The sequence below is a fragment of the Condylura cristata genome, unplaced genomic scaffold (genome assembly GCF_000260355.1).
Source record: "Condylura cristata isolate star-nosed mole 26May11 unplaced genomic scaffold, ConCri1.0 scaffold00013, whole genome shotgun sequence".
In the NCBI taxonomy this organism is placed as follows: domain Eukaryota; kingdom Metazoa; phylum Chordata; class Mammalia; order Eulipotyphla; family Talpidae; genus Condylura; species Condylura cristata.
Window position 1 is genome coordinate 26250208 of NW_004567114.1, and position 22914 is coordinate 26273121.

The 22914-nt window shown below is 47.8% G+C and overlaps 1 protein-coding gene across 2 annotated transcripts in view; it reads left to right on the forward strand.

Moving 5' to 3' along the window:
- The first annotated feature begins 22522 nt into the window (after nucleotides 1-22522).
- Nucleotides 22523-22914, forward strand: part of TMEM229B (transmembrane protein 229B) — a 39568-nt gene continuing 39176 nt past the window's right edge. Inside the window, exon 1 of one of the 2 annotated variants that reach the window (XM_012724525.1) lies at nucleotides 22523-22571. The gene's annotated coding sequence lies outside the window, so the exon portion shown is untranslated. The other variant, XM_012724523.1, reaches the window with a different exon arrangement.

A 22914-nucleotide genomic window follows, 5' to 3' on the forward strand; every position in this document is an offset into this window, starting at 1 on the left:
CCTGGCTCTTAGCCACAGAGCACCTGACCTGCCAGAAAACTATAAGGAATTCTGACTTCACAAACAGTCATAAGACTGTTAAGCATAAGAGAAATATTTCATTTATTTAAAAATTTTTTAAATTTTTATTTATGTATGTATACAAGAGCTGGGGTATAGGCCAGAGGTGTTTGTGAGAGGATTCACCAGAGACAGTGGGGAGCAGAAAAGGCAGTTCTACATTGTTGAGGGGAGCAGGGGTGAGACAGGAGAGGTCTGCTGTGCCATAGGGGTCAGCTCCCTCCCTGGTGGGGGATCAAACTCCAGTGGCAGAAGCTGCAGCTGTAGAGGCTGCTGATAGCATCACCGGGGAAGCCCTGAGAGAAATACTTTAAAAGACCTTGCAAGAAGCCTCAGGACTAAGGCGAACTATAGTCCAGATTTTCTAAGGCATGCTGGTATCCGACATTCTGACACCATAATCTCCATGAACACAGGTGTTTATCATGTGAACCAACCATTTGTTTAAAAAACAGGGCCAGTAGACCTGTAGAGAAAGACTCAACTATTAAACTGCTGACGGGCCTGGTGTCTGAGTCTGTCAGTCTGGGCTGCTCAGAACACTGGACACATGACCTCAGCCCCACCACTCCTTGGAACAGTCATCACAAACAATCCCCACACTGTGTCCTCCCAGCTGTCCCCACCTCAAAGGACTGGGACCAACTGGAACAAGCAGGAAGACAAAAGACAAAAACAAAACATGACCTTCTCTCAGCTAAGATCAGGGCTGAAAAGACAAAACAGAACCTTGTGGGGCCTCCAGAGAAGGCTGAGAAGCTTCATATTTGATTTACTTTGTCTTTTAAGGGGATAAAGATTTTCCTCATAAAAGTGGAAAGAAAAAAAAAAAAGAGGGGGGTTGATGAGAAGAGGGGAGCATATCTGAAACCAGGACCTGAGTCTTGCAACCTAGCCCAGGGCTAAGAATTAGCAGTAAAAGCACCCAAGTATAACCAAGGGGCAGGGGAAACTTAATCCTTTTGTGTCTTGGAAGTTAGGCGAATTTTAATTCCTCCTTATTGATAGTTACAGCTCAGGCTCAGATTCCAGGGGGAGCGTAGAAACCCAAATTATTAAAATCTCCGGGGATTTTTGGAAATATAATACGTCACTGGCCTTGCCTAGTCCTGATATCTGAGATTATTCCTAGACTTGTTCTCCCCAGTCAAGCGTCTTCATGACATCACAGTTTTGAACAGATCAAGTGTTCTGCTTAATCCTCCCCCAGCCTCAAGGATGCTGGCAAGGGGGTGGGCCCTTGTGCTGGGCTTGTCTCAGCATGCAGGAGACCTAAGAGGTTTTGAAGAGATCTGGAGCAAGGGCCTGCTGCCAAGCCAAGCCCAGGGGCTCTTCCAACAGAAGCAGGTGGTCAGAGCAGCAGCTATAAAAGACGGGCTGAGAAAGGATACCAGTAAGTGGAAGCTCACCTGCTAAATCATCTTGTACTTGTACCTCCCATGAAGACTCACGAGGATGAGTAGAAATGAATTTGCAGAACGGTTCTTAACTTTTCAAAGCGGTGCGACAGGTGTTACTCTCTCCTGTCCTCTCAACAGCCCTAAGATGCAGGGCAAGTGATGTTATTCACAATGAACAGATGAGAAAACTCACCACATTGTGACTTGCTGAGAGCTAAGGAGTAGGAGAGCTGGGCCCACAATTCTGAGCTCCCCACCTCCAGGACTGTTCCCTTTCCATGAAGGTGCTTCCATAGTGGTAGCAGAGATTCAGGCTACCAGGTCAGCCAATAACACATACATTCATGGCAAATGTAGGAAAATGAGAGAAGGGAAAAGAAGTTAGAGACAAAAAGCCTGGCTCAACTTTTGTTGCCATTGTTTTCAGTTTTTATTCTGGGAAGCTTGAAAGATACATAAGACACAGACAGAATAGTACAGTAAATCTCTGTGTGCCCTACATCCACCCACACTGACCACCAACTCCTGGGAAGCCCAGTTCTTGTCTGCCCTGGTGTCCACTATGGCAGGTGAGAATTAAACAATCACTATGGCCCCCACACATGCCCTGGGATTTCTAAGGCCTCCTGGACTGACAAGGCCACAGAGGTCAGCAGAGTGGGGCTATGGCTAGGAGGGGAGGATAAAAAAAGGCACAGGGGTTCATTGGGGGACTTGAGGCTTAAGGCCTATGAGCAGAGGAAATACAAATCAGAAAGATGTCTCTGGGATGTCTGGGATTTGACCAGAAACAGATTCAATTTAAGTCAACCAACTTTTGCTAAATGATTCTGAGGAGCAAGGCTGGGGACATATGATGAATAAAGATGCTGTGGCTTTCGAGGCCCAAGTCTACAGTCTGCATGTCCTGATACTTTCCTGCAAAGGGGGCACATACTTTCCTCAATTCAAGGGCACACAAGAGAGGTTAGAGGGCACTGTGGGAGGCATATAAAGGGGACTCTGGCATGATTGCAATTTCCTGTGGGGTCTCCCACGTCACCTCACCATGGCTCACACACTGAATGTGAGCACCTTCCGTGACATCTGTTTGGTAGTCGTGGCTGACACAATCTTTTGAGAGTGTCCGGCTAGACTGGGGGGACCACATGTCAAGTATGGACCAGGAAGGGGGGCTGTTCCCCTTCCTGGGGATTGAGCTGGAGATGAGCATGCACAGTGCATACTGTCTCAGCATTGTCATATGATCATGCCAATAACATGCATTTTGCCTACTTTGGGTGCCCAGCACATTTTCCAGCACTGGATGAAACAAGGAAAACGAGCATGTCTCACACCTTCAGGGCTCTAAATACCAACAGAAGGGACCGGGACGTCCAGGAGCAGCATCCCTTGAGAACCAAACCAGGCAAGAAAAACAGCAGAGCTAATACTTAAGACGCCGTTTTCTGGCACCAGGGATTTGACTAGTGGTCCAGGCGCTAATTTAGCATCACGCAATGACATGGCTATGTTCTCAGAAATTGTCTCTGGATTTCATCAGTGTGTGAAACACACAGAGTGGAATCACACAAACCAAGGTGTCACAGCTCCATCCACACTCAGGCCACATGGTGCAGACTACTGGGAATACTGCCTCAGATGACCAGAAAGTGAAGAGACAAAGGACTGTAACCCTGTGGTTTTATTCGCTTAAGTTCTCTGGGCCTCAGTTCCATTTTCAAATCCACAGTAATAATGTTTGAAAAAGAAGCAACCATATTAGGTTGAACCATATGGAATGATCAACATTTAACCATTTTGTATCCTTCAAAAATAGCTCCTAGGCCTCCTTGGTGGTGCAGCGGTTAAGACGCAGCACTATGAAGCTATCACCAGCCACTGCTGCACTAGTTTGATCCTCGGTCAGGGAGTTGACCCACATGGCACAGCAAACCTGTCCTCTCTTGCCCACTGCTCCCCTAAGCAGTGTATTTCAGTAGCTCCACCTGTTCTGCTCCCCACTCTGTCTTTGGTGAATTCTCTTACTCTACCCCTGGCATCTCTGGCCTACAACCCAGTTCATATGCAGAAATAAATAAATCTAAAAAAAAGCAATTCCAGAGACCATCTGAAGTAGGAGCTTTTTGAGAATTAAAAGAGATATTACAAAAGCCTGGCATACATTAAGTGCATAGCAAATGAGATCTACACCATCAACAAGCAGATGGCCAGACAACAGTGCTCCGGACAGTTAACAAGATGTGGCCCATAAAGGTGCTCACCACTAGAATTATTTATGTCTTTCATTTCTTAATACTGAAAAAGAGTACTAGTGCAAAGTAAGGCTTCTGACCATCCCGCAGCAGCCTCAGCTCTCCCCAAAGGACACGACTGTCATGGATTTGTTTGTTTTCTTTCAGAGGTGTTCAGAGCATACCCAAGGATTCACATGCGGAGTACACACAGCCAACACACATAACTGGTGGTCCGCTGTGTTGCTGTGCCTAACAATGCATCTCTGTGCCTTCCTACATCAACACGTGCCCCTACTTCCCTCCATGATTTCGAACAGCTTTATTGTAGTCACTGTGTGGCTAGGACGTGATTTTACTTGACAGACTCTGGGTTGTTTGAAGCCTTCTGCCATATACCACTTCTTAGGCATCAGAGTGTATCTGAAGGCCAGGGCTCCAGAAATGGAATTGTAGGGTTAAGTGATGCACATTTTAAATGGCCACACAGTCCAAACCGCCCTCCCCTGGGGCGATTCTAATTTATACTCCAGCCAGCAATATGTGCCCATGTCCCCAGGAAAAAGGTCAGTTTCCAACTAGTTTTTTACCAAAGGGAGAAAATGCTCAGCTGGATTGCCCAGAGCTTGCAGGCGGCTTCGCTACCAGCCTGCTGTGAAGACACCTGGACCAGGAGCGAGGCATACTGACTTTCAACTCGGGGTGTTTACAGTATTCTTCAACAGGGGAGCAGATTCCCCAAGCCTGATGGAGAGCAGGGACTGGCAAAGAGGGACAGGACAGGGAGCAGCACAGTGACAGGGGGGACAGACCTGGCCCCGATAGCTGGTGACTTGTGAGAACTTGCAAGGGGGCACCACGTTTTCACAAATTGTCAGTTTCAATGAATTTGGGCCACAGGTTGCACCCCACTATACCCCAGCTAAGCACACTCCTATCGGTGACCTGCACGTGGACCAAACAGCTACCTTTTGGAATCTAGAAGGCCTGGTCTGAGTCCCACCTCTTCCCACATTTAGACATACGACCTTGGGCAAATCACCATTTTTCTGTTTCCTCTTTTGTAAAAAGGGGATAATGACATGCAGAAACAATAGACTGATGTGCCACAAAGTGTTAAATGATGTTCCCACCTACACTTACACATACAGAGGCACACAGACATCCAAAATGTTTGATGAAGGAATTAGTGACTTTCCACAGAAACTGTTATTATAGTGATCTTTAGAGCAAAAGTTTTGGCTGGAACTCCGGAAGAGTTTTAGGAGGTGGATTCACCTCATAAATGTTTATGGAGATGTCCTGGCAGGGAGAAATCCAGCAGGGTGCAGTTTCTTCTCCTAGGTGTGGGGCCCTGGATCCTCGCTAAGGCGTCTAAGACACAAAGATCCTGGTGTCATACAGCGCCCAACTTGGGTGTTTGTTTTTTTCTGCCCTTTCTTTCTGCTTGGCTGATCTGCCTCTAGGCCCACAAGGACCCATAAGAGAGCCACCTAGAAATCACAGAAGGGGTAACCAGAGGTGGGGTGCGAAAGGTGCGGTGGGACTCGCTTTGAGGGCCTCGCAGGGAGCGATTGGATCAAGCCGGTCCCAAACTCGGAGACTCCCCTGAGCAGGCTACTCCTGGCCTCACGGGGCGAGTCCCCCAGGGCACCCCACGCCGCAGGCGCTCCCAGCTGCTGGGGCTCGTTCGCAGGTAGGGAGGCACCTGCTCCAGAAACCGTCCTCCGGCCACGGGGAGCTGCTCCTGCTTGCCCGGCCTCCCGGGCCAGCGCACCCCGCCGCCCCCAGCTCATCCCTGCCAGTGGGGCTCCCCGGGCGACTCACCTCGAGCTCGCTCGCGGTTGTTCCCGCCGCGCACCCGGCACTCGGGCGCCCCGCGAGCGCGTCCGCCGCTGACCTTGCGTCGATCTCGCCCGAGTCCGCCGCGGCCGCCGGATCTCAGCTCCTGGGCAGCAGGGGTCCAGTTGAGCGGGGCGGGGCTGGGAGAGGTGCCCACAAGCTCGCCGCACAAAGCCGAGCCTCGCCTCGCTGCGCCCCATTCAACGCTCCGCCGCGCTCCCCGCTCCCCCTCCCGCTCCCCGCCGCTCCTTAAAGGCAGAGCGCCCGCTCCGCTCTCCGCGCGGCTCGCGGACGGGCACAGGAAATGACCTCAGCAGGCTCCAGCCTCCCACCTCTGCGCACCGCTGGGATCGTCCCTCGCGCGGCGGGGTCTCCCGAGGACCGACCCTGCAGTCTTCGCGGAGGCGGCCCCAGCTACACCGAGGGGCTGCCTGGGCGCTGGGGTTGATCAGCTTCCAACCAATGTGGGACCCTTGCACGTCTGGGCGCAAGACCAGACCCTGCCCCCAAAGGAGGTCCCAGCAGTTGGCTGGCGACCTGTAAGAACTAGACCGCCCGGATAGCTGCAGCAACAGTTGTTATTTCAGTAGTCTGTCCTACTGGCTCACCAGTGTTCTGGTGCGATTTTAAAAAAATGTCAACGTAGTCAGAGGGTAACTTGCTAGGGTGGGGTGGGGTGGGGTGAGGTGGGATGAGGTGGCTGTTATTTATTTTAAAGGAGAGGGCCAAGGAGCCAGTAAGGCAAACAGCTTGCAAGACAGTCTTCAGTGGACCCTTAATCATCAAGGGCTTTGCAGACCTTTGGCTTCCCAGTCTAAGTCTACACCCAAAAGTTGCAACACTCAACTTTTGGTCCAGTGGACGTGGAATAAAGAAGATGAAATGGAGACTATGCAGGGAAGGACCTATGTTTCCAAACAGAGTTTTTCCCCCTCCTCTTATCCTGCAGGCTCTTAATCTACCGCTGAGCAGCAAACAAGGCCCATTTCTCCAGAGGCTTAGAAGTCTAACCCCAGCCTACCTAACGGATATCCTGGCCCTGCCCCCAGGGTTTGAGCCTCAATCTCTGGAAAACGCCTGGCTAACAAGCTCCCTGGGTAATTCTTAAGTACAGCTTTGAAGGCCCAAACACTTTGACTGGCCCAAATGGTTCTGGAGGTCAGGGGTGAAAGTTCAAACGGCCAATGAGACTCCAGGAGCTGAACTTGCAAATGAATTCAGAGTTCCTGGAGGTGAGGTTAGGTCAGACCCAAACTGGGCCACTGGTCTCTACTATGCCCTCCAACATTCTGGAAGTTGCTTAAAGAAGCCAATAGCAAGTCCTCAAATATGTAACAGAAATTTGTTCGTTCATTCATTCATGCATTTATTCAGTTTGAGTAGTAGTCACAAACACATAGCATTAACTATGAATAACACAGAAGAGATAACCATGGAAAGTGCGTCTTCCTCTTACAGTGCCCCTTTCTCCCAGATCACTCTTCTCCAAACACAACAGCTATTAAAGTTTTATGTGTATATCCTTTCTAAGTGTTTCACACATAAATGCATTCATAAATGCATGTGTCCATATTCCCCTTGACCACTTGCTTTTTTCTCTTGACCATTAGTTAACGCTAAGTGTGACTTACTGACACACTTAAAGATGCCTCGCTTTTTGAAATGATTCCTAGTATTCCTCATTATGGATATGGAGCATGTCTCCGGTCTTTGGCTACTCTATATTTTGCCACAATAAGTAATTGTATATACTTCTGGGTCCGCAGACATGCTTTAATAGAAGTAGGATTGCTGGCTATAAACAGAATGTGATTTTAAACTTCCATAGATTCTACCAATGATCCTCAAAGGCAACTGCATCACCTCTATCAGTTTTGTGTGTCTGCATGCCATGCAATCCCTTTCACCTGTGTGTGATGAATTGATGTATCACAAAGTACAAAGCTTTCAGAAAGGGAGGACTAAATGAATTCATATGCATGGGCGATTTTCAAACACAGCTAGCTCACAGCCTCTACAAAGAGCTAGCTGCTGGCCTCCATTGCTCTGCTCCCTGTGAACTCCCGCAGGCGTGGGCTCTGTTTCAGCCCCAGCTCCCTAAACTTGGGCATGTTCCTCCCCCTCTTTGTGGCTTAAGTTCCCTTATATTTAATAAGAGAATCTGTAGGTGTGGCGAACAAGGCTCCTTTCAAGTTAGACAAGAGCAGGATGCCGGATTCCCTGAAATAGGCATACCTGGAGGTATGACTGGGAATGCCTCGTACGGGCCATTGACTGATTTGCTTTGTACCCCAGGGACTGATCAGTGGAACATCTTGTCAATAAGCTTGGAGCCTTGGGTGGGGGTTGGGAGTATATTAGCAAACTCACTTTCCCTAAAGCCCAAAATGCAGTACTCAGTTTGACCCACTTTTTTTTCTCTGTCAGTAAAAAGCTCAGGATCAGCCTGCTCCTCCACTCCTGTTTCTTTCCCTTATCAGTGTGGTGTAGCTGACACAAGAATCACATAATCTCTTTCCCTGGAATTCATTTAAAGATGAAATCAGATAATGGAGTTTCATAAATTTGGAGATCCAGTCAGTTAATTAGTGATAGCTTTTTTCCTTCCCTCCAACTTTCCCACCCACTTTTTTTATTTTGCAAATTACAAATGCATAAAAGTTGCAAAAAAGCATGTTAAATATCCATACATTCTTTGCCAAGATTTACCAAATGTTAAAATATGGCAAGATTTACTTTCTCTCCCCCATATATTTATATGTATATCAGTGAACCATTTGAGAGCTAGTTGTACACATAAACTGACGCCTCTAAATACATCAACATGTACCTCCTAAGAACAAGATATTATAAAATTACCACACTATGAAAATTAAGTATCAGTACAGTGCTAGCATCTATCTACAAAAAGACTATATTCAACTTTCCCCATTTGTCCTAATAATATCTTTATGGATCAGTTTATTTATTTTTTATCTCTTTATTTACTTTTTTTTTAAGATTTATTTATTTATGCATACAGAATGGGGTATAGGCCAGAGGTGCAGGGGCGGTGAGAGGATTCACCAGAGACAGAGTGGGGAGCAGAACAAACAGATTGATGAGATACACTGCTGAGCGGGCAGGTCAGGAGAGGTCTGCTATGCCATGGGCAGGAATTGAACTCATGCTGAAGTGGCTTTAGCTTCTTAGTGCCGTGCTTTGACCTGCTGCGCCACTGGGAGGGCCCCCTTTTTTACTTTTTAATCTCTTTATTAGTCCCTATCCAATGCTCTCAGGGGAGAATGGGTTGCCTGAGTAGATTGGCTGTCTCCCACTCCAGGGAAAGTGACTCCGTTGCCTTGGAACCTCACCTTCTTGGGGTGGGTTGTGTATGGGAGAGGACTAATCAATAACCAGCAGGGTTGTTCACACCCAGACCAGTTTCCCATAGCACTAGGGACTGACCCAGCAGCCTTCTCTGCTAACCTTGCCTTTTCTGACTGACCCTCATGCTGGTAGCCCAAGGAAGGTCCTGCTGGCCTCCCCCAACTCTGGTTGGGTTTTTGTGTCCCCTCTATCTCCCCCACTGGTCCACAGGCAACAGTCTGGGCTCCCTCATTTCCTTTAACCATAGCTCCCCATGCCATCCCATTGCAGGGATGAATACCCATAACCTCCAGGCTGGCTCACTCCTAACTTAACCCTGGTATTAAGGATTGAGATGTCTCAGACACTGTTTTTCTCTACATTTTCTCTTTTTTATCTTAAGACACATTCCATGTAACATTCCACGGAACTGAGCCTGAGAGTCAAACTGGTCAAATGCAAAGAAAACCAGCAGTTACATCCATATCCTTCTCTTCTCCCCTCTGTATTTTCCATTTGTTCATTCATTCATCCACCCATCCATTCATTCCTTCATCCATTCATTCATGGGAGCTGATTTTTAAGTTATTCCAGAAACTCTGTTAGATGCCCCTGAGTAGAAGCTTGGAGAAGTCACCTTTTGCTTTCTGCTTCCATTTGTCCTGTTGGGAAATGGAGGAAGGATTTCCTTGGCAGAGCTACCTTTTGGCTCTCAATATTCCAGAGTTGGAGGAAAAGGTGGGACAATGAGGGAGCCACCACAGCAGAGGGTAAAGAAAATGCCATCATGGGTGGCGGCCATCTGGGCAAGGGTGGGAGCTGAGTGTGTTCTGGAATGGGAGCTGAGGGGCTCAGGAGCCGGCTGGCAAGAATCCCTGGAGAAATGGCGCCCACCACATGGAGAGCTCATTTCTGTTTGATTAACTTCTTATTCCAAGTACCCTAAGTTGGAGAGTGGAGATTGGAGCAGAGAGGGGGGAGAAGGTCATCATGTGTCCAGAATGGAAGGGTCAGCTGGGCTACTGAAGCTAAGGCCCCCCTTTTACTCTTCTGAGAAGAGGATGAACCCCAAGTGGGTGCCCACTGGAAACTAGTCTAAGCCAATTTAGCCCTTTGGAGATTGTAGGTTCTTATTGTGCAGCCAATGGTGGTGAGGATTAAGTGGGGACGCTTTGTTTCTTCTCCCATAAACTCTACAGGTGGGATATTAAAAATGGCCAAGGCACCAATCTGCCAATGTATGAACACTTTGTGTGCACAGAATGGCTCACAGCTGGTGTCAAGGGAGATAGACAGTTGGCTTGAATTGGTTCTTAACCTCATTCAGGACTCAGGTCATTTTTCTGGCAAGTTCCATGTTTTGAAAACCATCATTTCACCTATGAAAGATTATATCTAGAATCCTGCAAGCACATTTAGCTTGCTGGTGTAGACTTTGATGGTGTTTGAGGTGCTTTTTTAACCACCCACTAGAATGTGGATTAGAGTACTTCAGATGCTAACTAACCACTGAAGGGGGAGAGGAGAGTGCCTTTCATACACATACTGCACAGTGTAGACACAAGTATTTAAACAAGTAACTTCCTACCTAGTCAGTATAATAGCATCCAACTCTGTGCTCCTGTTTCTTTTCATTTTTTTTTAAGATGTATTTATTTATGCCTACAAGAGCTGGGCTATAAGCCAGAGATGCAAGGGGTGAGAGGATTCACCAGAGACAGAGGGGGCAGCAGAACAGGCAGATTGACTGAAATACACAGCTGAATGTGCAAGGCAGGAACAGTGTGCTGTGCCATGTGGGTCAGCTCCTGGGGACTGAGCTCGTGCTGCAGTGGCTGCAGACAGCTTCACAGAGCTGTCTTAAACCCTTGCACCACCAGGAAGGCCCCTCTGTGCCCCTGTTCTACATTCTTTCTGTGGGAGCAAGTAAGGACCTCAGAAGAGCCAGCCCTCAGTTCGCATCACACCTTTATCACTTATATGCTGAGTATGCAAGTATACTCAAGTATAACTTGAGGAAGTTGCTGAGTTAATTCTTCATTTGTAAAAGGGTGATAATAATAATTCTTGCTTCTTAGGGTTGTTGAAAGGAGTAAAGGAGATAGTGTGTAGTGCCTGGGGATAGCAAGTCACATTATGAATGGTGGCTTTTGTTATTCATTCTCTGAACAAATATTTGCTTTCAGTCTAAAGTTTACCAGATACTCGGCTAGGTTGCTAGGTATCTGCTCTGCTAGATCCGAGATGTGGTATCTGCTCCCAAGGAGTTCTCTTTGTTGCAAGATTGCACTAGATGAGCAAGATGCTTGAGATATGAGAATAACTCTGTGAAAACCAATGAAGTGCTTAACAACTCATCTTCCCACATCTTGGTCTTACCAAAGCCTCTGTGCCCCAACCCAACTTGTTTTCTGGGCCTGGGCTCAGAACACCACCCAAAGGGGCAGAGAGGCCAGAACATGGAGCACGTGGAAGGTGTTGGGTAGGACGGAGAGGAGATGGTCTAGAAGTAGAATTCTTAGTGTGTGCTGCGTATGTGTTGGAGAGGGGTGGGGGTCCTAACTGACAAGGACTCCTCCTTCATTAATGGCTGTAATTAGTCACTCACAAATATTTATAGTGTATTTACTGTTTTGCAGACACTGTACAAGGCAGCATGGCAAGTGAGGCCAGAGAACTCCGGGCACAGGTTTTGGAGCTAAACATGCCTGCTGTGGCGCCCTGGCTCTTCCCAGTGGGGAACACAAGTAGAACTGAAGCAATGGCCACATATATGGCTGCAGATGGTCCTTCTAGGGCAGTTTGGGGCTCTGGAGCCAGAGGGAGTGGGCGGAGGGAGGGAAGGGGAAGGGGTGGGGAGTTCTTTTTTTATTTTTAATTAATTAATTAGTTTTTAGGTTGTTTTGTTTTGTTTTGTGGAGTTCTTAATTTGTAAAACAGGAGTCAGAATTTTTCCCTCAGTTTGTAGAGGTGGAGATAAAAGGACTGTCCCCATGCCTGGCATATTACATACACCTAGTAAGTTATTAAAAAAAGGAAGGCGTTTGAAGGTATAAAGGACTCACAAGATGCCCAGTGACTAAAGACCTGGTCAAGGCGTGGGTGGGAGGAGGACCTTTGGGGTGGAGAGTTCCAGTGAGCAGGATGTAGTGATTTCCCATCTACTCCAATGTCATCCAAAGCTGAGGGCACTGATTAAAAATATAGATTCAGGTCATTGGACTGGCAGGGTCTGGGATCTTTATTTTCATGTTCTTTAGAACTTTTAGGGTATCTGGCATTCACTGAGCTGTCATATATCATTTCCAACTGCCCCTCCCCCCCTGCACTCCCCTCCTCCAGCCTCCCAGTGATCTCAGAGACAAGCAAGGGCTCCAGAGGGAAACACAGGGTAGAACTGATGTAATCACAACATATATCAATGCAAAATGATTTGTCCAGTGCAGCTGTGGGCTGGGAGGGTGGGGAGAGGGGGATATCTGTAGAGAAGGATAGGGGTGAGGCAGGGAGAGGAGTTAGCAGAGAGGAAGAAATAGTAGCTGAGCTCAGGAGTTCGGAAAATACTAATTGGGTAAATTCAGTCAGTCATCTAGTTGGAAGTCTAGGTTATTTTAGAACTTGCAACATCATGGTTTGAAACAGGCTGTTTTATTTCTCCATCATCTTTCATCACCAATGAAAACAATGGTTGCCCCCAAGGGGGTTTGGGGGATGGGCAAGGACCAACTCCAAGTAGGTGACAGGTTCCGCAGCAGCCTGAGGAGTCTATGGGAAGAGCCTCTGGGGCTCTAAGAATCAAAGGAAACTCAGGCCAGCCAGGGAACTTCTTGTGGCATCTTAGCTCCTAGCTGTGTGGCTTGTGGGGGCTGTTCGGGACACTTCAGTTCTCAAGGTGACAGTATGTGGCTTCTGGGATCCTACTTTCAGCACTCAGCTTCCAGCTCTGGCATTTAGCTCAGAACTGGCATACAGAGTGGCTCAACAATGCTGGCCATTATTATTATCTCTTCCACAGATGACAGACTGAAGCTGAGAGAAAGATAAGTCTTCTGCTCACTGCTGCTTCCTGCCAAATCCCATTTTGCCTGAATCCCAGGATCTCATCTCAGAGTTGAACTAACCATGTGAGAGGTCCAGTGAGCTACGGTTCTGCGTTCTTACATTCAGAACATATGTGTGGGCCTCCCTGGTGGCACAGGGGTTAAAGAGCAGGACTATGAAGCTATTCGCAGCCACTGCAGCACAAGTTTGATCTCCAGCCAGGGAGCTGACCCACATGGCGCAGCAGACCTCTCCTGCCTGGCCGCTGCTCCCCTCAGCAGTGTATTTCAGTAGATCTGCCTGTTCTGCTTCCCACTCTGTCTCTGGTGAATCCTCTCACTCTCCACTTCTGGCCTGTACCCCAGTTCTTAAAAATAAAACCAAAGCAAACCAAAGTGTGTGTGAGGTCAGTGGGGGAGAGGATGGAGTGGAGGAAGAGATGGAATAGGGAACACAGGCTGGGGCAACCTGGATCAGGGAGGGCCTCTTCACATCTGTTGACCTGTCTCTAAGCAACCGCTCTACTGGACAGGAAGAGGCCTAAGGTCAGAGATGGAGACCTACACCCTACATGCGGGCTATGAGTGTGAGTTCCCTCTGCTTCAGGGTCCACACAGTCCTTTGTAGGATGGTGTTTAGGTTGGATGGTGCACCAAGAGAGAGCCAACAAATACCTTAGATTCACAGAGGAAGGAGGATATGAAACATCAAACAGAATGAGAGGACATAGTCTTTTCAGCTCCCCATTCATGAACCCTAAGTGGGTTGGGGTTGAAATCCAGTCTGTTATCTGCCTGCCAAGTCTTCACCTCCTTGTGCTGCTGCTCATGCTCCCAGTTTTTACAAGGCGTATCAGGGTGTGCACATACCCTATCCACGCTCCCTTTGTCAACTCCTTTTTGCGAAGGGGGCGCTAGTGCAGTGACAAACCCTGTCTTCACTGGCTACGTCCGGGACACCGATGGCCGGGACAAGGGCGCTAGCTCTTGGCGCCATCTAGTGGTGCTAATATTTCCACGCCCTGCCTCACCTAAGGCCAGATGCGGGCCCTTCTGACCTGACCTCATTCAGGCAGGCTTCTCGCACCTAGAGAGGTGGAAGATAATGGGACTTTCAGCTCCACCGCTAGTGGAGATCTAAATTCTGTATGCTTTGTTCTGTTCAGTTTTGCATAGTTTCAGGGAATGGTACTGGAAAGGAGTAGGGTGAGGTAGTGGAAGTTGGAAAGAACACCCTCTCCCACCCCAGGTCTGGACTCTTGGCTCCTGGGTGCACCAACCACAGGCATCTATTGCAGTATCTCACCTAGTCACCCCACAAGGGCAGGGGAGATGCACAAGAGAAAAGAGAGTCTCTTCTGCACAAAGTTCAAGCTACGGGTTAAGGATCCTATTTATCTGCCACAGATAAAGTGGAGGTACATGGAGCCGGAACCAGATTGCTATCTGGAATGTTGAGGGAATCTGCATGTTGGAAATTCATTCACGTAGAAGTGAGCTTTGGGGTTTCAGAGAAGTGGTATGGATCGTACATATCTCCAAGTAAGCAAGACCATATTTCTGGGTTCTGAATTTCCTGGACCAGATCCAGAAGAGGGAGTCCTAACCCCTTTTCCCTTACAGAGTGGAGCCCACCCAAAGAATCAGGGAGAATCAGTAGTCTTGCCAAAAGAAGGGAAGTCAGCCAGCTGTGGCGATCACATAGATTTCTAGGGTGGGAAATCTGAAGACTGTATGTAGCCTCATGGGCCAACTCTTGGATAGCTTCTGGCCTGGAAAGCAGGAATTTCCCAGCACGGCATGGGGAGCTATGCTTTGGTGGATTCTTTTTCTATTGTTGGATTACCTCCATTGGAATATTGAGAATAAGAAATTTCTTTAAATTTATTTGCCACACAAGCCAGTGAAATAGTAATGAACATATGTAGTAATGCAGATTGGAAGCCACTTATAGAGGTGAGAATTTCTAAAATGTTTCTAGGACATTTTCCTCTACTTCAAATCCCTGTAAAACTATACAGATAATAATATGTGCATCTATGGATATAAATGTGGGTAAAAGATTCCCCCTCCACCCCAACATGAATAGCGATTCTTTTGGTGTAGAAATCTGGTATAGTTTTACTTTCTACTCTGTTCTATTCACGATTGTGATTATTTTTTGAGGACTATGAATAATTTTTTTCTTAAAGCTATTAAGATGTTTTTCATGTATTGATCTCATCAGTAAAGTAGAAAACTGAAATTCAGGGACGTTGACAATGAGCTCAATAATGCCACAGTCCCAAAGAATCAGAATTTACCCTCCTGGCTTCCCATCTTTAGCGTTTAATGCCAATCCCTTTCAGTTACTGCTTCAAATTGGTTAAACTCCTGGGGAAGGACAGCAAGTGGGGAGAGCTGGGAATCAGTGTTCAGATCAAACGGGAGTCACATGCTTTTGATATTGTCTGGGTCCCTGTTACCTCTTCAGGGCAATTGAGCACTGACCGGAACAGTGTGACGGATTCCTCTTTTACACTAAGTTCTCGTGGTCTGGCAGGTGCCCAAATCTTGAAGGCCCAGACACAAGTCTGGGAACAGAGTTAAGTTGGGCCCACTTTTAATCCAAACCTATTTTATATCCTGTAGGGGAAATGACATACTCAGCCTTGTTCTTTACTTGAGGAAAGAAAGAATGTGAAGTTAATTGGGTGTAGTCCAGAGGCCTGGCTTCATGAGGTTCTGGACACTAGCAGCATGGTAAATGATTTCAAGGAGGAAGTCCCGAGCCCCTCTTTCTTGCCTCTATTCTCACTCCTCCACACCTGCCACATTGTCCACACGCCTTAACTGCAGCATGGAGACCCTCACAGACCTTCCTTCAGCATTCTTAGAATTCTGGGACATCATCCAGCTTTATCCAGCCTGGTGGAAAAGTAGCCGTTAGAACAGGGGATCAGCCCATCTGGGTCCAGTGTCTTCCCAGAACATGAATTTGAATTTAAATAGTACACACACAAGGCTATGCTATGAGTCCCCCACAAGGCCATGAGGGTACTTACTGGAACAAGACGTGGCCCCGAGCTAGCATGTTCCGTCTTAGCCTATGCACTCCAGACACAGACATGTTGCAGAACACCCATGCCCTCTGTGTTCTTCTTCTTTGATTGATTTATTCATGCTAAAAAGAACTGGGGTACAGGCCAGAGGTGCAAGGGGTTGAGAGGATTCACCAGAGACAGTTTGGGGAGCAGAACAGGCAGATCTACTGAAATACACTGCTGAGGGGAGCCAGGGGCCAGGCAGGAGAGGTCTGCCGTGCCATGTGGGTCAGCTCTCTGTCCCAGGATTGCACTCATGCTACAGTGGCTGCAGATAGCTTCACAGTGCTGAGATTTAACCCCTTGAGCCACCAGGGAGGCCCTCTGTGTTCTTCTTTTGTAACATTGGAAACCCCCTCCTGGTCCCAGCCCCTCTTCTTTTCCCCTCTACTCTATTCCCTGGGGAGTTCACAGGCCCATAGACCTGAGTTGCTGCCCACAGATATGGAAAAACCCACCAAAAATGGCATTGTCTGCTCCCAGTCTATATCTTGCTGAAAGACAACAAACACCTAAATTGTGGGTCAGAAAGAGGGGCAAAGTGTCTTTTGACAGTAGGAAGTATGGAAGCTTGTAAATACTGGTCAGTTTTTAGCCAATACTTGAGAATCGACTTTACAAATAGAATGTGGTAGAGATAAAGCCTGCCCATGCAAACAGCCCCCTCATAGAGCACACAGAACGCAAAATAAAAAAAAAAAAAGGCACAGGTGATGCTTTGTTATAGTGTCAGATATTGTTTGTTCTGTGTTCTATGTGAGTGGGTCTCAATCATTTTAGCTGTGTGACCTAAACTTAGTACAGCTCATGGTTCATTAACGGTTGATAAATTGAGTAACAAATTCCTTGAAGTTGGGAGTCCAGTCCGTCCCCACACTAGAACAATTCTGGGAAACAGAAGTCACTACCTGCCTTTCATTGCCATCTGAGATGAATAGCCTCTTCAGTTGAACTAAATGCTCAGTCAAGATAGAGTTCCTGGACTAACAGTTCCTCAGGCTTATGCCACCCTCTGGTTCTAGGAGGGCCAGAGACCTTCTAAAGGGTAAAAAGAATGGAAACTGGTTTGACCCACCCCAGGCCCCTCCTCCCCCTCCCCCTCCCATGCTGGGTTGCCCTTCAGTCACCTCCTAAGGGAGAAATCTTTTGACTGAGATCTACAAAACAAAAGCTTTTCCCTTTCTAACCCATCCCAAGACTTAGTGGGGCCAGAAATTGGGACTTGGATAAGGTGTTCTGATAGAAATGCTTAATCTATTAATGTTACGAAATTCCAAGATATCCTTCAGCAATCACAGTGTCTGGCTGAAATCTCTTTGAACTGATACAGCGAAGTTGGGACAGGCACACAGTGGCCCTCTAGGCAGGCTGCTTAGATAGCAGCATAAAAGCCTTAGTTGCAAAGCCTTCTTATATCAGGCTTTCCTTCACAATACTCTTTTGTCCCTCCTCAGACGGCTAAGCTCCTTGTATCCTGGCAAAGGGAGGCACCGAGGGGAGGTGACCAACTTGGAGTTTGGTTTCTAATCTCCAGGGCAGAAATTCTTTCAAATTTATCCAGCACCTGGGCTGACCGCTGGGTCCCAAATGAGAGCAGCTGGGGCATGGGGTTTGCTCTCCCCATGATGCTCAAGTTTCATAATTGTCTCTGTTCTGCACTTTTCTCCCCAGATTTCCAGTCTTCACAGTTTAACCCATACTTAGAAGTATGAAGGGTGGTGTGGTTTCCACTTTGATATCTTTCCACTTTGATATCTTTTAACGCTGGCCTTTTCTCTCCTCTTAATTTACTGCTGGGCTTACGAAACTGCACTCCTTTTCAGGGCTTTCTTCGTGCACACACATCAGTTTCCTAATGCTTTATAAATGAATTACATTATCACAGAATCGTGAGCTCTTCATTTTCAGGCTCAAGGTGTTCATAAATAACGCATGGTCCGTATCCATTGCATTTTCTTTTTGATGACTCCAAACGAGAGAGAGGACCTGACTTTTAAATATCTCCAAAGGAGGAAAACATACATTATTTGAGAGCTTTGTGAAAGTACAAATCCTTACCCCACATGGACATATGGGAAGGAACCTTTCTGATAAAGCTGCAGTCTACTTACTATTTCCCAGGGGCCCTGACACTTCTCTTTCCTCCTGAGGTGCGGGGCGGGGTCCTTCTCAGAACATTCAAGGGCATCCTGGACAACCTTCTGCTCTTGCTTCCCCATCACAATTTGCCTTTCCTGAGCCCAGCTCAGGGCTCAGCAAAGTCCAGAAATAGTCCACCTGTCTCCAGCTCTATCCCGACCCCAGCATGCCACTGATTTTCTCCAGCAATCTATGCCTTCCTGTCCAGTCCTTTTCAGTGCTTCCTGCTTCTTTCTTGAGGCTTACCTGGTCCTCCTTTCACCTTTTCTCGCAGCCAAGTGCCCTACTGTGGCACGAGCCCATGTGAATTCCTTGTGCTGCTTGCCTTTCCCACATCGGGGGCGCTGTTGTTTGGGGGCTGCACACAATCTTGGGGAAACAGCATCCTGCCTTCTCCTTCACTGCTTACCTTTCACTGCTGACCCAGAGAGATGGGAGGGCTGACCTTTGGGTACCTGGCTGGGTCTTTCCTAGCCAGAAAGACCCTTCCCATGATTCCACTTGAATAAATTTGACTATTTGACTCTTTTATACTAGAACTCTAGTGGTAAATGATTGAAGTCCCACCTTGCCTGCAGCAAAGCCGTGAGGAAACTCTCAATTATGCCCGTTACTTAGGCTTCCTATATTGTCCTGGTCTTAGCAATTCCAAGTCTGTTTTGCCAGCATTCCTTTCAAATCCATGAGTATCCAATCATCCTTTTAATCAACTCCTTTTAGCCTTAAGAAAGTTAGTTTCTTTTGCTTGCAATATAAGGATCAAAGTGATACAAGTCCACACCTGTTGGCCTCTTCACGGCCTTTTCCTTCCTATTTCATGATGGGCTAGTTATAGAGGGACTCATTCATTTTCAAACTCTCGAACATTCCTAAGACCTTTTATTGCCGAGACCATCCCCATCTGTGTCTATCCCCATACCCTACTTCTAAATTCTCTCTCACTCAGCTGGTTTCCCTATAAAGCCGGCCCAAATAACTCCAGGCTCAAGATTGTCTGACTTCAAGCCTTCCTGTGCTTCTACCTCACATCTCTCATTCTTATCACAGCATCTGGGACAGTCTATACCTAGTTCTCCTGGCCTTTAATTTCTATGTCCCTGTTCTCTCCTAGGTCCTTCCTGATCTGGCTGTGGGCCCAGTCCCGCTACTGAAATCACCCCCTTGAGCCACATCTCTCCTGACTTGTGGTCAGAGGATAAACCCCAGGGAACCAACCCTCTCTAACAAGCATGGAGAAACCTCTCTGTTTCCCTTTGAAAGACATCAAGAAAATGACTAATGGCAGACGAGACCAACCACTTCTGGATGATTTACTTTGCAGTAAGGCAGAAAAGTTCTTTCAGAAAATATGGCTAAGAACATAACACGTCAGGCATTTTAGAGACTGTAAAGATACTTGAATGACTCTTCTTTGACCTTGTTGGCAGCAGAAGAGAGAGGCAAAGAGAACTCCCATTGACTGTCTTCTGAGACAGGGATGACACAGGAGGGCAGAGTTCCTGCCACTTGTTAACTATGTATGATGTGCCAGCCATCATGCTAAGTACCGAACACATCTTCTTAGTGATGCTCACAACAGACAGCACTATTGCTATTTCCAGAAAGGTTAAATATATTGTCTCAAGGCATCTTGGATATGGATATGGAGTCTGAACTCGAGTCCAGGTAGCTTTGATAAGACAAGAAGGCAAAGGAGGGACTGACATCTTTTGGTGTTAATGCAGCGGGCCTTGGTTTGCACCTGGGCCTCCACCTTGAACTTGTACTTGAATCACTGGAAAACTATTACTGTGCTGCCTTCACTCAGGGTCACCTTCCCCACCCATTCTGACAACCTGCATGCCTATCTCAGCATTCTTTGGATGAGAAACCAGAGGACCACTCATTGCTTCAATGCTATTTTTAGGCTGGCTTCTGCTGCAGACGGTTTGGCCTATGCACACCTGATCTCACTTGAAATCTTCTGGGTGAGCTGGAAAGTACCTTGGGTAGGGTCCAGAAGACCTGAGTCTGAACTGCATTACTAGCACCATGACCTTGACCAAACTCATATAACCTCCCTGAGCCTTGATGTCCTCATTTTAAAGCAGGGATAAAAGAGAAGATCAGGTGTTATGCAAATTTTCTTAGGAAGAAATAATTCATAATTTAAGAATGAGGGATGCCCAGCTCATAGAGCCAAGTTCGTGGGAGACGTGGGTAAAGTAGAGAGGCCGCTGCCATGTCTCTTGCTGTAGTTTCTGACTCGTCCTTAGTTTTAATTCTGCAATGGCACACAAGCATCTAGAATTATGTCTTCTCTACTAAGGGTGGAAATACTCATATTGATACTATACATAAAAATATTTTCTTTGACCTCAACATTTATTTTTTTGCCTCTGATTTAAAACAATTAAATACTTTTTGGTCAAAAAATGTGGGTGCTAGCACAGTGCCTAGCACCCACATTTTTCGACCAAAAAGTATTTCATTGAGAAGTCACGGAAATTCAGATCTGCCTATCCAGCCCCTTTCTGCTCCTCACAGTGCAGCCTCCCACAGCCAGGGCGGGAGCCCAGTCAGCTGCCTGCCACAGATACAGAGCCAAAGTGCGGACTGGCAGTAAGGAGGTCGGGGGGGATGGGGGGTGAGTGCATGGGGGGGATGTCCTGCTTCAGGAGGTAAACTGCTGTGCTGCCAAACTTACTAAAGCCACTTCTTCCCATGATGTTTCCAAAAGGGGACTGCTCCTTTCTGAGGGACAGCCCACAAGTGTCACTGTGGTCCTGACCCCACTCCCCTCTCACTTCCTTATTCCCTGCAGGAAACTCCTTCCTCTAATAGGAAGTCTACTGTGGACTGAGGACTTTGTGTGTATTGTGTCATTAAGTCACCATCATATGTTTACAGAGTAGGTGATATCTTTCTTACAAAGGAGGGGACAAAGTCTGGAAAGTGCTCTAGGCATTAGTACGCATGGCTGTAGCTCCCACATGCTTGAGGAGCCCAACACACCTCTTTCTGTCCCCGAAACCCTAGCACTTTCCTCGGGAAAGGATGATTTAGCAAGTCCAAGACACAGTGTTCATGGGATAGACTAAGAACTTCTTGTTCACACTGCCCATCCCCATTTGGGGATACCTTTGTTGATCTTTGAATATCCTGACAGGGACAGGAGATTGATATTAGACCCATGGCCCCATCAGGCAATTCAGGGAAGCCATAGGACTGTAAGTTCAGCCAGTAGGAAAACAGCCATACTGGTGCAAGACCATACACCAAAGATACCTATTCTTAGAAGACGAATGCTGAACCCTCTTTGGTGGCGCAACAGGTTAGATAGAGCACAGCACTATGAAGCTAGTCAAAGCCACTGCAGCGTGAATTCAATCCCCAGCCAGAGAGCTGACCCACATGGCACAGCAAACCTCTGCCGTCTCAACCGCTGCTCCCCTCAGCAGTGTTATATCAGTAGACCTGCCTGTTCTGAGCCCCACTCTGTCTTTGGTGAATTCTCTTACCCACCACACCTTTGTATCCCTGTTCTTGTATACATACATAAATAAATATATAAAAAAAGCAGTGTTGTGTGGTCTTCTTATTGTCCTTGCTCACTGTGACATGTGAGAAAAACCGGGAGAGGCCTGCAGTGATCTCTGTCCTCCTGGAGTGAGTGTCCCCATTGCTCCCCCTAAGTTGAGAAGCAGTCCTTAGCACATACAGGATGTGGATGAGAATTAGCAAAGACTGGGCCCTGTTTGGGTGGGTTATTTACAAAAGGACACCTCTGAGGTATTATAGTATTTTTAAAACGTCTTTTCCTCTTGGCTTCAGCATCCAGTGCCAGGACCCTGGCTTGATGTGAGGACAGGGGCTGGATTATGTTCCGCTCCTGCTCAGCCCTTCCCGTAGCACCCAAGACTAGTCTGAGGGGTCTGTCTCTGGTCGGAACCCTCTGCGACCCATTTCCCATAGGCCATATTCCAGAATCTTCTGTTTTCCAGAGGACAGCCATTGTTTTTCACCTTGCAATAAAAGAATCTAGGTTGAGCTCAGAAAGAATATTTTCTGTTTAATCTTTGCTAGATAAATCAAAATGTGGGCCTTGGAGGTTCAGGTTATGCCATAGGCAAATTCCTTAACTTCCATGGGCCTCAGTTTCTCCATCTTGGCAATAGGGATAAAGAAAAGGGCTCTCTGCATGCTGTTTCAATAAGCAGAAGCCAGTGGGGGTACATAGTGGGTCTGCAAGAGCAGGGAGTCCCTTTCCTCAGTTAGCCAGGGCCTGCATGGTACCCACAGGGGATGTTGTACACGCAGTCCCAACTCCAGCAAGCCGGGAGGTGGGGGGCCCGGGTTACTGCAGCCCGCTCCAGTGCAGGCTGTGCGGCGGGCCGCGAGGGCCCGGGAGTCCTGCACTGCAGCCACTGGCACTTCGGCCGGCGGGTGCGGAAGGCGCGCTTGTCCGGGCCCAGGGAGCGCCAGTCCCCCGGCTACTGGAGGCGGCGGGGTCGTCTGGGTTGGAGGGGGCAGCGGCCCCCGCGGGCGAGCGGGCGAGCAAGGAGTTAAGCAGGGCCGGAGGCAGAGCGCTGTCAGACGCGAGCATGTGCAGTTTGCACCGCACCCGTACTATGGGTGAGTGCCGCTGCCGCCGCCGCCGCCGGGGACTCCGTTCGGCCCGGGCAGCGGCGGCTGCAGCAGCCGCTGCCGCCGCCGCCGCCGGGGGCGGGGAGAGGAGAGGACGAGGGTCAGCCCGGGCCACGCGGGGGAGGGGGAAAGCAGGTGGACG